Below are 18,373 nucleotides of genomic sequence, written 5' to 3'. Positions count from 1 at the left end.
CTAGTAGTTACGTTCTTTGTGAATTATCTTTTATAGACATTAGGCCGTGGTCCAAAGCAGACTTCTGAGGCTAATGTTTCATCTCCTATTTCTGGGGACATCGCCAGAACCTATAAAGACTCAGATACCAGTTCAAACTTGAAAGAGTTCGGGAAGCCGAACTGTTTATACCTATCCACCCAACGGTCGGATTATGACGTCATTAGACCGTTTCCTAAAGCGGTCTCTACACGGTCAGTAATACTGACAACATTACTCGGATGCTCGATATATAAATCGTCTATGAGTCGTACCGAGAGGCTGCGCAATAGTACTGAGAACATCGAATAATTTGGAAATTGTGCCGTCTGTGGGCAATACTGACAATATCCTAGTGTGCTACAGAGGCTGAGGAGGTTAGGTTAGGTTTGTTGTTGTTATCGTTGCAAAATGAGTTCAAAATAAGACGAAAGACCAATATTATCAGAGTACATCGAAATGTATAAATTCAAAATGGTTCAAATGGCTCTGAGCACTATGGGACTTAACATCTATGGTCATCAGTCCCCTAGAACTTAAAACTACTTAAACCGAACTAACCTAAGGACATCACACACATCCATGCCCGAGGCTGGATTCGAACCTGCGACCGTAGCAGTCGCGCGGCTCCGGACTGAGCGCCTAGAACCGCTAGACCACCGCGGCCGGCTGTATAAATTATTGCCGGTATTGTGAGATGTCAGGGCAGACGAGTATAAAAATACATGTGTTACGGGTGCTAATTTATATGATATTGTAAAGTGAAATTGCACTTGCAAACTTCAAGTCTTCGACAGAATAGCCATTACCAAGCTTCTTGTTGTTGCTGCTGTTTTGTTGTTGTCTTCAGTCTGGTTTGATGCAGCTCTCCATGGTACTCTATCCTATGTGAGCCTCTTTATCTCCAAATAACCTTCCTCAGCACCATATTTCGAAAACTTCTATCCTTTTTTTTTATCTAAACTGTTTATCGTCCATGTTTTACTTCCCTACATGGCTACACTTCAGACGAATACCTTCAAAAAAGACTTCCTAACACTGAAGTCTATATTTGATCTTAACAGATTTCTCTTCTTCAGAAATTCTTTTCTTGCCATTCTACATTTTATATCCGCTCTACCTCGACATCATCAGATATATTGCTGCCCAAATAACAAAACCCATCTACTACTTTTATTATCTCGTTTCTAATATAATTCCCTAAGCGTCACCTGACTTAATTCGACAACATTCCATTATCCTTGTTTTGATTTTGTTGATGTTCATATTATATCATTCTTTCAAGATCTTGTCCATTCCATTCAACTGCTCTTCCAAGCCCTTTGCTGTCTCAGAGAGAATTACAATCTCATCGACATCTTAAGAGTTTTTACTTCTTATCCCTGAACCTTAATTCCTACTGCAAATTTTTCTTTGGTTTCCTTTACTGCTTGTTCAATGCACATATTGAATAACATCGGGGATAGGCGACAACCGTCTCACTACTTTTTCAACCATTGCCTCCCTTTCATGTCCCTCGACTCTTATACCTGCCGTCTGGTTTCTGTACAAGTTGTAAATAACCATTCGCTCTCTGTATTTTATCCCTCCTACCTTCAGAATTTCAAAGAGAGTATTCTAGTCAACAGTGTCAACAGCTTTCTCTGAATCCACAAATGCTATAAATCTGGGTTTGCATTTTCGTGACCTATCTTTTAAGATAAGTCGTAGGGTCAGTAACGCCTCGCGTGTTCCTGCATTTCTTCGGAGTCCAATCCGATCTTTCCGAGGTCGACTTCTATCAGTTTTTCCATTCTTCTGTAAATAATTCGTGTTAGTATTTTGTAATCATGCCTTATCAAACTAATAGTTTGGTAATTTTCACAACTGCCAGCAAATGCTTTCTTTGAAATTGGAATTACTACATTCTTCTTGAAGTCTGAGGGTATTTCACCTGTCTCATACATCTTGCACACCAGATGGAAGAGTTTTGTCATGGCTGGCTCACCCAAGGCTATCAGTAGTTCGTACGGAATATCGTCTACTCCAGGGGCCTAGTTTCGACTTAGATCTTTCAGAGCTTTGTCAAATTCTTTCCGCAGTATCATATCTCCCCTCCCATCTTCATCCACGTCCACTTCCCTAACTATGATACTGTTTCCAAGTTCTTTTTCTTATATACTCCGTCTATATACTCCAACCACCTTTCAGCTTTCCCTTTTTTGCTTATAACTGCTTTTACATCTGAGCTCTTGATATTCATCCAGCTGCTTCTCTTTTCCTCAAATGCCTCACTGATTTTCCTGTAGGTGGTATCTATCTATCTATCTATCCACTGGTGAAATATACTTCTAAATCCTTACATTTATCTTCTAACCATTCCTACATAGCAATTTTTCACTTTCTGTCAATCTCATTTTTAAACGTTTGTATTCCCTTTCTCCTGCTTCATTTGCTGCATTTTTAAATTTTCTGCTTTCATTAGCTAAATTCAAAATCTCTTATGTTATCCAAGGATGTAGACTAGCCCTTGTCTTTTTACCTGCTTGATCCTCTGCTACCTTCACTACTTCATCTCTTAAAGCTACCCGCTCGTCTTTTACTGTATTCCTTACTCCTGTTCTAATCAACCGTTTCCTAATGCTTCCTCTGAAGCTCTCATCAACCTTTTGTTGTTTCAACTTATCCAGGTCCCATCTCCTCAATTGTCTACCATTTTCCAATTTCTTCAGTCTTAATCTGCAGTTCATAACCAATAAATAGTGTCCAGAATCCACACCTGACCCAGTGGACCCGTGTTAGTCTTACAAGTTAAAATCTGATTCCAGAAACTCTATCTAACCATTATGTAATCAATCTGAAACCTTCCGATGTCTAGGTCTCTTCCACTGATGCAACCTTCTTTTACGATTCTTGTAGTTAAGAATCGTAAAAGAAGGTTGCATCAGTGGAAGAGACCTAGACATCGGAAGGTTTCAGATTGATTAGCGAAGGTTAAATTATGCTCTGTGCAAAATTCTACCAGGTGGCTTCCTCTTTCTTTCCTTTCTCTCAGTCCATTTTCACCTACTACTTTTCCTTTTGTTTTTCATACTATCGAATTCCCATCCCCCATTACAATTAAATTTTCGTCTCTCTTAACTATCTGAATAATTTATTTTATCATCTCATATATTTCTTCCATCTCTTCATCATCTGCGGAGCAAGTTAGCATATAAAATTGTACTACTATAGTAGGCGTGGATTTCGTGTCTATCTTGGCGTCGATAATGCACTCACTATACTGTTCATAATACAAGGGTGAGTCAAACGAAAACCTTACATTTTTAAAAAAAATATTATTTATTGTACAGAAGTGGTACAAAGCTGTATCACTTTTCAACATAATCTCCCCCCACGCTCAATGCAAGTCCTCCAGCGCTTACAAAGTGCATAAATTCATTTAGAAAAAAATTCTTTTGGTAGTCCGCGCAACCACTCATGCACCGCGTGGAGTATTTCTTCATCATAACGGAACTTCTTTCCTCCCATTGCGTCTTTGAGTGGTGCAAACGTATGGAAATCTCTTGGGGCAAGGTCTGGTGAGATGTGGATGAGGAAGACACTCAAAATGCAGGTCTGTGATTGTTGCAACTGTTGTACGGGCAGTGTGGTGCCTTGCATTGTCATGTTGCAAAAGGACACCTGCTGGCAGCAATCCACGTCGCTTTGATTTGATTGCAGGCCGCAGATGATTTTTTAGGAGATCTGTGCATGATGCACTGGTGACATGTAATGCTCCAAAATGACGCCTTTTTCGTCCCAAAAGAGAGTCAGCATATCCTTCTCCGCTGATGGTTCTGTTCGAAACTTCTTTGGTTTTGGTGATGAGGAATGGCGCCATTCCTTGCTCGCTCTCTTCATTTCCGGTTGGTGGAGGTGAACACAGGTTTAGTCCCCAGTAACGATTCTTGCAAGGAAGCCATCACGTTCTCGTTCAAAGCGCCAAAGAAGTTCTTCATAAGCATCAACACGTCGTACTCTCATTTCAGGTGTCAGCTGCCGTGGCACCCATCTTGCAGACACTTTGTGAAACTGTAGCACCTCATGCACAATGTGGTGTGTCGACCCATGACTAATCTGCACTGGTCGGGGAAAATGACTTTTCTCCAATCGACATCTTCCCAGGAACTCATAATTGCTAATCTATCCAAGGCTTGTTCGTCAGACAACGGTTCTTTGATAAGAGCACGACGGGATCTGATTCCATGTTCCTTTAACCTTCTGAGCGCAGTTCTCGAAGAGCCCGGGAAATATGAAGCTCTCCGTAGTTCCTGGGTGATTGACAAAGGAGTATTCAGGGCCGCCCTGACCAATTCTTCATCTTATCTCCGTGTAGAGACTCGTGGTCTTCTAGGTATTGGATGTCCTGCTGCCTCACCGTGATTTCCAAATCATCTAATCCATCTCCTTGCTGTGGAAGCATCAACACCATAACGACGTCTTGCCTCAGATGCACTAACACTGTTTTCAAAGAGAACAATTATTCGCTTGCGAACATTCACCATCAGTCATTTTGAAGCAGACCTACGACGTATGTCAATCAGCTGATACGTTTCTCTTAGCTGAAAACTGGAGAGGCACTAGGGCGTGGTCGAAATAATTACAAACAAATACATCCATTTTCAATTTTTTTACTATGACCATTTGTTTGTTTAAAAATTATAAAATGGAAACTTTTGAAAAAAATTAGAACCTAGGAAAGCCTACAACTACACAATTTGTAGCGAATTAGACCTGTACGGGTCTGAAAAAAAAGACGATTGACTCAAGTTAGATTCGAAAGCTCGTCCTTTGCGTTCGTAAGCCGTCAGCCTATCCACTCAGCCACTGAAACAGGTGTGAAACTCTCGTCGTTGTAATAATTCTACCGACGTGGAATTTTTATATTTCAACCGTGTCTACGTGCTCGAATAATGAATTTCAAAAGAAATGATAAGATGAGTTAAATTGCAATGAATCTTGGCATATACTGTATCCTAACTATTACATTGTTTCTATTTGAAGATGTAAACGACAAGCTGAAGCTCCACAAACCGCTAGAGTTGCGAAAACTGGCGCCTCTGAACTTGGGCATGCGCAATGCTCTCTTCTTGGACTCTAAATTATTCATGCCAGGCAATTTGTTTGCCTCTCATTGCGCCTACGGTATGGCTATCTGTATCGCTGATGTACTCAAGCCACTCCAAGATATCGTCGGGTAATAGATAAACATTGACTTAGTGGAACTGCGTTTTTCATTGTATTATTTTGTGTTTTATGATCGGGATGCGGGCGTCCGAGGAAATGTATAGGGCTGGAGGGTGGGACAAGTGCCTGCGTATTGGACTACGGTGACGGTCAATGTTTGAGGAGAACCATTTCCAGTAATGTATGAAACGTTGGACCATCAGCAAACAAAAAGCTGTGATAATCTTTTTTTCCTTAAATCTCAGTTCTCTCAACAATCTTTCGTGTATGATCTTTGATCCTCCTTGAACCAATTTTTCATCCATCTTTTTTTCTGCTTGCAACAAAGCAATTATCACAGCAGCAGTGTCATTATCGTCCAACATTCCGAACCGTAGTATTACTACACAATATTATCGACAATATAGTTGAATAGTCTCGAGACAACGTCAATAATATTGCACAACATTGACCGCCTAGAGGCCCTTTAACATCGCGAAGTTGTGCCGGTGTGTGTTATGTTGCTTGTAGTGTGGGTTCCGCAGAAATATAGGAACGCGCGAGGCCACATTGACCCTACGGCTTAGAATATATAGATGAAAGAAAGGCAAATCTGTTTGTAGATTTAGAGAATGCTTTTCACAATCTTGACTGAGATTCACTCTTCGAAATTATGAAGTTAGCAGTGATATAAGACAGGAAGCGAATGGTTATTTACAACTTGCATCGAAACCACACTATAATTATAATATTCGGTCTTGAAAGTGAAGCAGTGGTTGCGAATTGAGTGAGACAGTGTTGTAGCCTACTCCCGACGTTTCTCAATCTGTACAAAGAGCTAACAGTAAATAAAAACTAAGAGTAATCTCAGACGGCGATTAAAGTTCAAAGAGGAGAAATAAAAATTTTAAGCTTTGTCGATGACATTATAATTCGGTCAGAGGCTGCAAAAGACATGGAAGTTCAGTTGAACAGAATGTGCAGTGTCCTGGAAAGAGGCTAATGATAAAACTACTGTAATGGAATGTTGCTGAATTAAATCAGGCGATGTTGAGGGAATTAGATTAGGAAACTAAAAGTTCAGTTAGTTAATTTAGCTATTTGGCCAGCATAACTGATGATGACAGAAGTAGAGAGGGCATAAAATGGAGACTGACAATAGCAAGACAAGTATTCGTGAAAAATAGGATTTTGGTAACATCAAATATAAATTTAAGTGTTAGGAAGTCTTTTTTGAAGGTATTTGTGTAGTGAGAAGCCTTTTAGGGACCGGCCATCCTGATTTAGGTTTTCCGTGATTTCCCTAAATCGCTCCAGTCAAATGACGGGATGGTTCCTTTGAAAGGGCAGGGCCGACTTCCTTCCCCATCCTTCCCTAATCCGATGAGACCGATGACCTCGCAGTTTGGTCTCTTCCCCCAGAACAACCCAACCCCTTTTACGGAAATGAAACCTCGACGATAAACAGTAATACAAGAACAGAATTGACATTTTGAAATTTGGAGCTACAGAAGAATGCTGAAGGTCAGATGCGTATCGAATAACAAACGAGATACTAATCGAGACGGGGAAAAAAGAAATTTATGGTACAACTTGGCTAAACAAAGGGATAGGTTGATAGCAAATATCCAGAAGCGTCAGGGAATAGTCATCTGGACGGAGATTTGGGAAGGTAAATACTGTAGAGGTAGGCCTAGACTTGAATACAGAAACCAGGTTCAAATGGATCGTGGCGTTGAATACGTATAAACAGTTTGATTAAGTCTGAAACTGCTGTTAGAGTCTTTATAGACTCTAATGATGTCTCCGGCACAGGAAGAGCAAACTTTAAGCTCATAAATGTGTGTTCGATCACTACCCAATGCCCGTAAAATAAAATTCACCGAAAACCCAAATTTTCTCTTTTTGTAGTTACGAGAAGTGACGCAGCTAAGCATTTACCTTCCAAAGGAGATCCAGATAGCGTAAGTTCACACATTTAACAAAATTATAATGCATATTTAACTCCTGCGTAAGAATAGTACGCCCAGTTTGTAACTGAGTTGTCGTTAAAAACTAACGAAAAATTAAATAAATGCGAAGCTTGTATTCCATGAAAAGGAACTAGTGGGGAATATTTGCAGTCGTACACCATGTGACATTATCGCACAGATGAAATAAACTATCTACGTTCAGCAAGCGCTAGGCTTCAGAGAAGCAAATACGACACTTTAACATTGCGTCAGGATTTTAGTCAGTCATACGTCATTTGGAAGCTTCGATAAAGCTGTCTATGAACCGTGTCCACAGCTCACTTGCAAGGCATGACTCGCGCAAGTTAACCGAAACTATACTATTGTCGTCGTACTTGCGAAAGGAACTAAACAATAAGAAGCCTGAAAGAAAATGAACTACCCTCTAATACGTACATCATTCCTTTTGGCAGTGTTTTGCCTAAGATGAGATGCAATCTGCAATGTTTAACGTCGAGTAAAGAATGGGGAGTAGGCTGATGCCTTACTGGAAGGAAGCAGGCGAATTGAACACAAGGCAGATCCATCACTTTGCTACTAGTACAAGAAAAGGCTAGGGTCATTTAGAGCTGTCGGGCACGAACATTTCGCTGCTTTGCCATGTCCACAGAGCAAAACGTTTGTACAATTACTTTTTCTAAGTCGAACAGAAATTTACCAGAAAAAGGCAATAAACGTTAAGTACGAATGGATAACCATATATCGTAATTGTTAAGCCTGTAGTAAATTATAATCACTGGTATACAGTTGTATAACAGTATAAACTACTTCGGACATCGAAGCCTTAAGCCTAGTTTACACGATGACATTGGATTGCGCCACTAGTTGCGCGGAATGATTTGCACGCAAATGGTTTCATATTTGACTGTAGACACGGCGAAACCAGTATACACTTCAGTTTAGTCGCTGTGCGGGTTCCTGAGTCGTGTCTGAAATGCAAGTTTTGGCAGCTGCACGTCGCACGAGCTGTGATGGAGTTAAAGCTTTTTGCGTGGAATCGTTGCATGAGAAAAAAATAAGAAACGTGTTTCGATTCGTGACTGGATGAAGAAAAGATATCAGCTCGGTTGCTCAGCATCCTTGCTGAAATAATTTGTAATGGAAGACACAAGAAGTTCTTTTAATTATCTTAGAATGTCACCAGAACAGTTACCGTTTCTTCTAAATAGAGTTAATTATGCTATAAGGAATAAAGATATTGTAATGCATGAAGCACTGTCGCCAGAACTGAAATTACATACACATTGCATGCATTACAACCGAGAACACTCGGCATGCTATAAGATGCGGTTTTAGTTGGTGATGACACTTTTTCATTAACACCAGTAAGTATTGACAGTAATAATTATTAACATTAACATCAGTAATTATTCGAAGTAGGCCGCATTAAGAAGAGAATGGTTTGCAAACTACTCTCTTGAAGATAGATCTGTACAGTGGCAATATTTAAAAATTCAAACATATGTGAATGGGGAGCACTGCTGCGACGTCCTAAATAGATGAATATTGAATAAAGAATGTAGCTTCTTGATTTGTGTAGTCTTCCCTCCTGTCAACAATATTCCTTAAAAAATGAGTCGGCCAACTCGAATGATGGGATTTTAGTCTTGTAGACAAGGGCATTTCTACAGCTATAATTACATTTTCTTGTATTTTTCTTTATTCAGTTGTATATGAGCTTCTAATTCAATAAATTTTGCCCTGCTTTAGTCTCCACTGGATAACACATTATTGTTGTTGTTGTTGTGGTCTTCAGTCCTGAGACTGGTTTGATGCAGCTCTCCATGCTACTCTATCCTGTGCAAGCTTCTTCATCTCCCAGTACCTACTGCAACCTACATCCTTCTGAATCTGCTTAGTGTATGCATCTCTTGGTCTCCCCCTACGATTTTTACCCTCCACGCTGCCCTCCAATACTAAATTGGTGATCCCTTGATGCCTCATAACATGTCCTACCAACCGATCCCTTCTTCTGGTCAAGTTGTGCCACAAACTCCTCTTCTCCCCAATCCTGTTCAGTACCTCCTCATTAGTTATGTGATCTACCCATCTAATCTTCAGCATTCTTCTGTAGCACCACATTTCGAAAGCTTCTATTCTCTTCTTGTCCAAACTATTTATCGTCCATGTTTCACTTCCATACATGGCTACACTCCATACAAATACTTTCAGAAAAGACTTCCTGACACTTAAATCTATACTCGATGTTAACAAATTTCTCTTCTTCAGAAACGCTTTCCTTGCCATTGCCAGTCTACATTTTATATCCTCTCTACTTCGACCATCATCAGTTATTTTGCTCCCCAAATAGCAAAACTCCTTTACTACTTTAAGTGTCTCATTTCCTAATCTAATTCCCTCAGCATCACCCGACTTAATTTGACTACATTCCATTATCCTCGTTTTGCTTTTGTTGATGTTCATCTTATATCCTCCCTCCAAGACACCATCCATTCCATTCAACTGCTCTTCCAAGTCCTTTGCTGTCTCTGACAGAATTACAATGTCGTCGGCGAACCTCAAAGTTTTTATTTCTTCTCCATGGATTTTAATACCTACTCCGAATTTTTCTTTTGTTTCCTTTACTGCTTGCTCAATATACAGATTGAATAACATCGGGGAGAGGCTACAACCCTGTCTTACTCCCTTCCCAACCACTGCTTCCCTTTCATGTCCCCCGACTCTTATAACTGCCATCTGGTTTCTGTACAAATTGTAAATAGCCTTTCGCTCCCTGTATTTTACCCCTGCCACCTTTAGAATTTGAAAGAGAGTATTCCAGTCAACATTGTCAAAAGCTTTCTCTAAGTCTACAAATGCTAGAAACGTAGGTTTGCCTTTCCTTAATCTTTCTTCTAAGATAAGTCGTAAGGTTAGTATTGCCTCACGTGTCCCAGTATTTCTACGGAATCCAAACTGATCTTCCCCGAGGTCGGCTTCTACTAGTTTTTCCATTCGTCTGTAAAGAATTCGTGTTAGTATTTTGCAGCTGTGGCTTATTAAACTGATTGTTCGGTAATTCTCACATCTGCCAACACCTGCTTTCTTTGGGATTGGAATTATTATATTCTTCTTGAAGTCTGAGGGTATTTCGGCTGTTTCATACATCTTGCTCACCAGATGGTAGAGTTTTGTCAGGACTGGCTCTCCCAAGGCCGTCAGTAGTTCCAATGGAATGTTGTCTACTCCGGGGGCCTTGTTTCGACTCAGGTCTTTCAGTGCTCTGTCAAACTCTTCACGCAGTATCGTATCTCCCATTTCATCTTCATCTACATCCTCTTCCATTTCCATAATATTGTCCTCAAGTACCTCGCCCTTGTATAGACCCTCTATATACTCCCTCCACCTTTCTGCTTTCCCTTCTTTGCTTAGAACTGGGTTTCGATCTGAGCTCTTGATGTTCATACAAGTGGTTCTCTTATCTCCAAAGGTCTCTTTAATTTTCCTGTAGGCAGTATCTATCTTACCCCTAGTAAGATAAGCCTCTACATCCTTACATTTGTCCTCTAGCCATCCCTGCTTAGCCATTTTGCACTTCCTGTCGATCTCATTTTTGAGACGTTTGTATTCCTTTTTGCCTGCTTCATTTACTGCATTTTTATATTTTCTCCTTTCATCAATTAAATTCAATATTTCTTCTGTTACCCAAGGATTTCTACTAGCCCTCGTCTTTTTACCTACTTGATCCTCTGCTGCCTTCACTACTTCATCCCTCAAAGCTACCCATTCTTCTTCTACTGTATTTCTTTCCCCCATTCCTGTCAATTGTTCCCTTATGCTCTCCCTGAAACTCTGTACAACCTCTGGTTCTTTCAGTTTATCCAGGTCCCATCTCCTTAAATTCCCACCTTTTTGCAGTTTCTTCAGTTTTAATCTACAGGTCATAACCAATAGATTGTGGTCAGAGTCCACATCTGCCCCTGGAAATGTCTTACAATTTAAAACCTGGTTCCTAAATCTCTGTCTTACCATTATATAATCAATCTGATACCTTTTAGTATCTCCAGGGTTCTTCCATGAACCATGGACCTTGCCGTTGGTGGGGAGGCTTGCGTGCCTCATCGATACAGATAGCCGTACCGTAGGTACAACCACAACGGAGGGGTATCTGTTGAGAGGCCAGACAAACGTGTGGTTCCTGAATAGGGGCAGCAGCCTTTTCAGTAGTTGCAAGGGCAACAGTCTGGATGATTGACTGATCTGGCCTTGTAACAATAACCAAAACGGCCTTGCTGTGCTGGTACTGCGAACGGCTGAAAGCAAGGGGAAACTACGGCCGTAATTTTTCCCGAGGGCATGCAGCTTTACTGTATGATTAAATGATAATGGCGTCCTCTTGGGTAAAATATTCCGGAGGTAAAATAGTCCCCCATTCGGATCTCCGGGCGGGGACTACTCAAGAGGATGTCGTTATCAGGAGAAAGAAAACTGGCGTTCTACGGATCGGAGCGTGGAATGTCAGGTCCCTTAATCGGGCAGGTAGGTTAGAAAATTTGAAAAGGGAAATGGATAGGTTAAAGTTAGATATAGTGGGAATTAGTGAAGTTCGGTGGCAGGAGGAACAAGACTTCTGGTCAGGTGACTACAGGGTTATAAACACAAAGTCAAATAGGGGTAATGCAGGAGTAGGTTTAATAATGAATAGGAAAATAGGAACGCGGGTAAGCTACTACAAACAGCTTAGTGAACGCATTATTGTGGCCAAGATAGATACGAAGCCCACACCTACTACAGTAGTACAAGTTTATATGCCAACTAGCTCTGCAGATGACGAAGAAATTGAAGAAATGTATGATGAAATAAAAGAAATTATTCAGATTGTGAAGGGAGACGAAAATTTAATAGTTATGGGTGACTGGAATTCGAGTGTAGGAAAAGGGAGAGAAGGAAACGTAGTAGGTGAATATGGATTGGGGCTAAGAAATGAAAGAGGAAGCCGCCTGGTAGAATTTTGCACAGAGCACAATTTAATCATAGCTAACACTTGGTTTAAGAATCATGATAGAAGGTTGTATACATGGAAGAACACATTATTATAATTTATTTAATGGAGTAAGTATACGAACTGTAGATTTTATAGATTTTAATTATTTAATTAGTGAGCGTGCATATTTTGTGGGCGCGCGTAGTGTGTGTGTGTGTGTGAGAGAGAGAGAGAGAGAGAGAGAGAGAGGAAGCGCAATAACGGCCACCCTCCTTTGCCATATTTACGGCACCACAAGATGGCTGTCGTTGCCGTCCCACAGTAGTTCGGCAAAGTGAGAGCTGGAGTGGCATTTAAAGCGCTGTATTTCCTGCATACCCCCGCTGTTTGTGGTGAAGGAACGGCGCACATTACTTATCAACTTCTCCTCAGAGGGCAAATTGCGTAAAATCAGTACTAGAATCAAGGTAGAATGGTTTCAATTACATGTTAACATTTTGGTTTCAAGTGTATCTTTTCGTTCCCGGAAGTCATTTTCACGAACAAAAGGAATGTTACCTACCGCAAGCGCTCAGTTGACGACCAGTGTAAATTCGCGACCTGAGAAAATGTGTTATCAAATCTTTTGTAACCCAAGAAGTAAAAGATTATAGTCAGTTAACACATCTCTTGATAAATGTATCGTACCGCTAATGTAAAATAAAACTATAGAACCAATATGATAAACAGTTTGTACGAAGTTGGGACGACCAGCAATGACGTTCCGAAGGCGATGAGGTCGTCACAGGGGGAGCCCTAGTTCGGACTGTATAAGTTTGGGGCAGAAAGTTAGCTGCCAGCGTTTGAAAGGAACCTTCCCACTAATCAATGAAGGCAATTTATCGAAATCATGGAAGAATGATATCTGGATGCGGACTGTGATTTATACACCCAACTCATCACGATCGCGAAGAAAATGTTTAAAGCTGGCTACTAAACGATACAGAGTTCATTATCATTCCGAGAACCTCGGCTGTTGCTTTTATACGCTGAAAGCGTCAGCTCGGAAGAATGTCAGAGCAGGACAATTAATCTTGGATGCAAATGTCGGCGCGGCCCTCTTCGAGGCTGCTCGAGAAGTTCCAGGATTGAAATCAATATTTCCACCCACATTTCTAAAGAGGTTATGGGCGAGTTACATCTTGTGTGTTAAGGTCACATACTCATATAGTCTTCGGAGTACAGCAGTAGCTTCTCCGAGACATTCTATTATGTAGATTATTTTCAGAGCGCCAGTATAAAGTATATACACCTACAAAAACACTCCGCAAGCCATAGCGCAGCGTGCGAGAAAGTGGATGTGCAATGTTTCATTTCCCGTTTACAAAAAATTTACTTTTGGATATAATCAGAACCTATGGGAAAATAAAAACCAAATATTTGTTGGGTCCCTCAGTCATTCTAATTGTCTGCCGCTTCGTTTCAAACAGATGACTGATTCGGGACCCATCCGAGATGATTTCTATAAAGTATTGTTTTTTTTTTTTTTTTTTCACGCCACGGTGACGTCTGTATACTTTAAACTCTGAACAAACTTCGGTGGTATGGAATTCCTTATTTTCTTTCAGTATTTATCTGCTGCCCTTGTTTTCGTTCTTCACAGATAGAAAGGTCCGCATTTAGTTTTATCCTGCACACACTGCGTTAATGTCTTAAACCGTTCGCGTCCATTTAATAGGCTACAATGTATCAGCCTCTTGCTTACCCACACGTTTGTGGGACTATCTCAGACAATTCGCGGCCACTTTCAGGCAACAAAATTAAAAAGAGTGCTTTGTAACACGCCATTGTAAACCGTGCTTACAGTTTAAATGGCCAAGCCACCTCAGCTGTTCGTGTTGCAGCAGTCACCACAGTGTGCTAAGGCGGACCTGCACACGGGCCATCACAGATTAGCCTGTTTGTTTATATTTGTGACGATGCCAGTCATGGCTATAAATTTTACCTGCTTCTTTTACTACGTTTAAGAGAACAGGTTTGTTATTTGTTAAATGCTTCTCACACAGTGTGAACCAACGCTATTCATTATTCTGTTATAACTAAGGGCAACGCTCTCACTCTTAAATATGCGCATTCTTTTCTAGATCAGCTGATGATGATCATAAAGATCACTTAGTTACAGATCAATACCGTTGACATCGGTTTGCTGCACAATTCTTGAACACATTCTGAGTTCAAATATACAAAATTTCCTCGACGCAGAAAAGCTCCTGGCCACAAATCAGCACAGATTTAGAAATCACCTGCGAACTATGGCTGAAGGGCAGAAGGCAGATCCCATATCCCTAGATTTCCGAAAGGCATCTGACACGACGCCCCACTAAAGACTGTTGGCGAAGATCTGAGCATACGATTTAGCTTCCCAGATATGAGATGACTTCTTAAGCGATAAAATCCAGTACGTTGTCCTCGACAGCGAGTGTTCATAACAGATTAGTGTATCGTCAGAAGTGCCCCAGGGAAGTGTGGTAGGTTGGTTGGTTTGGGGGATTAAAGGGACCAGACTGCTACGGTCATCGGTCCCTTTTTCCAAATCCTAAAAACACCCACAGAGAATAAAAACGATGAACAGAATAGAGCACAGACGACACAGAACAAGAGAAACGTAGATAAAGACCAGACAAGACGAACTAAAATCACACAGAGTGTGACGGTGGTTGGCCGACCATAGGAACAAAAAAAAAAAAAAAGGAAAAGCCAACCACCGAGAACACATTAAAAACTCAGGTTAAAATCGGAGGCCAAAAGCCAGAATCAACACTAAAAAAACAGAAACACTCAGATTAAATGATAAAAAACCCCTGCCCGAATAAAACGTAAAACTAAGCCAGCCAAAGTAGGGTCATCTGTTAAAAGGGCAGGAAGCGTGTCAGGCTGTGCGAACGTCTGCCTGTGCACAGCTAAAAGCGGACACTAATAAAATGTGGACCACAGATAAAACGGAGCCGCAGCGACACAGAGGTGCGTCCTCACGGCGCAATAAGTGGCCGTGCGTCAGCCGAGTGTGCCCAATGCGCAGCCGGCAGAGGACAACAGACTCCTGGCGGGAGACCCGCATGGACGACCGCCACACAGTCGTCGTCGCCTTGATTGGACATAGTTTGTTGGGTGTGGGCAGATTGCGCCATTCAGTGTCCCAAAACGATAGAACTTTGCGGCGTAATAGTGCCCGCAAATCAGTCTCCGGGAGGCCAATGTCCAGGATGGGTTCACTGGTGGCCTGTTTGGCCAGGCGGTCAACATGTTCATTGCCCGGGATACCGTCATGACCGGGGATCCACACAAAGACCACAGAACGGCCGCAACGGGCAAGAGTATGCAGGGACTCATGGATAGCCATCACCAGACGAGAACGAGGGAAACACTGGTCGAGAGCTCGTAAACCGCTCAGGGAATCGCTACAGATGACGGACTCACCTGAGCAGGAGCGGATATACTCTAGGGCACGAAAGATGGCAACCAGCTCAGCAGTGTAAACGCTGCAGCCATCCTGCAAGGAACGTTGTTCGGAATGGTCCCCTAGAGTTAGCGCATACCCGACACGACCAGCAACCATCGAACCGTCAGTGTAAACAATGCCAGAGCCCTGATACGTGGCCAGGATGGAATAAAAGCGGCGGCGGAAGGCCTCTGGAGGGACGGAGTCCTTCGGGCCCAGTGCCAAGTCGAGCCGAAGGCAAGGGCGAGGAACACACCATGGGGGAGTACGCAAAGTGGCCCGGAAAGGAGGTGGAACAGTGAAAACCCTAAGCCCGGAGAGAAGCTCTTTGACGCGGACCGCGATCGTACAACCAGCCCGGGGCCGACGTTCTGGTAGATGGACGACCGATTGCGGGAACAGGAGACGATAGTTTGGATGCCCGGGCAAGCTAAAAACATGGGCAGCATAAGCGGCCAGCAAACGTTGGCGCCGTAACCGCAGTGGAGGGACACCTAACTCCACTAGTACGCTGTCCACAGGGCTGGTGCGGAAGGCACCAGTGGCAAGTCGTATCCCGCTGTGTAGTATTGGGTCCAGTACCCGCAACGCAGATGGGGATGCGGAGCCATAAGCCAGGCTCCCATAATCCAGACGGGACTGGATTAACGCCTGGTAGAGCCGTAACAAGGTAGATCGGTCGGCGCCCCAGCTGGTGTGGCTCAAGCATCGCAGAGCATTGAGATGCCGCCAACACGCCTGTTTAAGATGCCGAATATGAGGCAGCCAAGTCAACCGGGCATCAAAAAGTACACCCAAAAACCTGTGGGTCTCCACCACAGCAAGAAGTTCGCCGTCAAGATAAAGCCGCGGCGCAGGATGGACCGTTCGGCGCCGGCAGAAATGCATAACGCGGGTTTTGGCAGCCGAAAACTGAAAGCCACGCGCTACAGCCCAAGACTGCGCCTTGCGGATTGCGCCCTGTAGCTGACGTTCAGCAGCTGCAATGCCAATAGAGCAATAGTAAAGGCAGAAGTCGTCAGCATACAGGGAAGCGGAGACAGAATTGCCCACGGCCGCAGCGAGCCCGTTAATGGCTATTAAAAACAGGCAGACACTTAAAACAGAACCCTGTGGCACACCATTCTCCTGGACGTGGGAGGAACTATATGAGGCCGCGACTTGCACGCGGAAGGTACGATACGACAGAAAATTGCGGATAAAAAGCGGCAGAGGATCCCGAAGACCCCATCCATGAAGCGTAGAAAGGATGTGATGACGCCATGTCGTATCGTACGCCTTCCGCATGTCGAAAAAGACAGCGACCAGGTGCTGACGGCGGGCAAAGGCAGTACGGATGGCCGACTCCAGGCTCACCAGATTGTCGGTGGCGGAGCGGCCTTTACGGAACCCACCCTGAGACGGAGCCAGAAGGCCCCGAGACTCCAGTACCCAATTCAAGCGCCGGCTCACCATCCGTTCAAGCAACTTGCAAAGAACGTTGGTGAGGCTAATGGGACGGTAGCTGTCCACCTCCAGAGGGCTCTTTCCAGGTTTCAAAACGGGGATGACAATGCTTTCCCGCCATTGCGACGGAAACTCCCCTCGACCCAAAGACGGTTGTAAAGATCGAGGAGGCCCCGCTGGCAGTCCACTGAAAGGTGTTTCAGCATCTGACAGGGGATGCCATCTGGCCCAGGAGCGGTATCAGGGCAAGCGGCTAGGGCACTGCGAAATTTCCACTCAATGAATGGATCATTGTAAGATTCTGGGTGGTGGGTGCGAAACGAAAGGCTCCGACGTTCCATCCGCTCTTTAATGGAGCGGAAGGCCAGTGGGTAATTGGAAGAAGCGGAACTAAGAGCAAAATGCTCAGCCAAGCTGTTGGCAATTTCGTCGGAGTCTGTACAAACTGCTCCATTCAGTGAGAGCGCAGGGACGCTGACAGGGGTCCGATAGCCATAGAGGCGTCGGATCTTGGCCCAGACCTGCGATGGAGAGACATGGAGGCCAATGGTGGACACATTCCGCTCCCAGCACTCCTGCTTGCTTTGGCGGATAAGGCGGCGGGCCCGCGCACGCAGCCATTTGAAGGTGATGAGGTGTTCAATGCAGGGATGTCGCTTGTGACGCTGTAGCGCCCGCCGGCGATCTTTAATCGCTACAGCGATCTCAGGCGACCACCAAGGCACAGTTCGCGGCCGAGGGGAACCAGAGGAACGGGGAATGGCAGATTCGGCGGCAGTAACGATGCCGGTGGTGACCGATTGAACCACCGCATCAATGTCATCATTAGAGAGAGGCTCAATAGCGGCAGTGGAGGAGAACAAGTCCCAGTCAGCCTTATTCATAGCCCATCTGCTAGGGCGCCCAGAAGAGTGACGCTGTGGTAGTGACAGAAAGATCGGAAAGTGGTCACTACCACACAGGTCGTCATGCACACTCCATTGGACAGACGGTAAGAGGCTAGGGCTACAGATTGAAAGGTCAATGGCGGAGTATGTGCCATGCGCCACACTGAAGTGTGTGAAGGCACCATCATTTAAAATCGAGAGAACGAGCTGCGACAATAAATGCCCAACGGTGGCGCCTCGACCTGTTGCCACTGACCCACCCCACAGAGGGTTATGGGCGTTGAAGTCGCCCAATAGCAAGAAAGGTGGCGGCAATTGGGCTATCAGCGCAGCCAGGACATGCTGCGAGACATCACCATCCGGTGGAAGGTAAAGACTGCAGACGGTAACAGCCTGTGGCGTCCTCACCCGAACAACGACA

General features: G+C 43.6%; 1 protein-coding gene across 1 annotated transcript in view; it reads right to left on the bottom strand.

Moving 5' to 3' along the window:
* The window catches only part of LOC126257510 (myosin-I heavy chain), an 829,484-nt gene that overhangs the window by 802,980 nt on the left and 8,131 nt on the right, over nt 1-18,373 (bottom strand). The gene's annotated exons all lie outside the window — the stretch shown is intronic.

Source organism: Schistocerca nitens, chromosome 1 (assembly GCF_023898315.1).
Source record: "Schistocerca nitens isolate TAMUIC-IGC-003100 chromosome 1, iqSchNite1.1, whole genome shotgun sequence".
Lineage (NCBI taxonomy): Eukaryota > Metazoa > Arthropoda > Insecta > Orthoptera > Acrididae > Schistocerca > Schistocerca nitens.
Note: the sequence above shows the minus strand (reverse complement) of the source record. Positions and strands in the feature narration are given on the sequence as shown.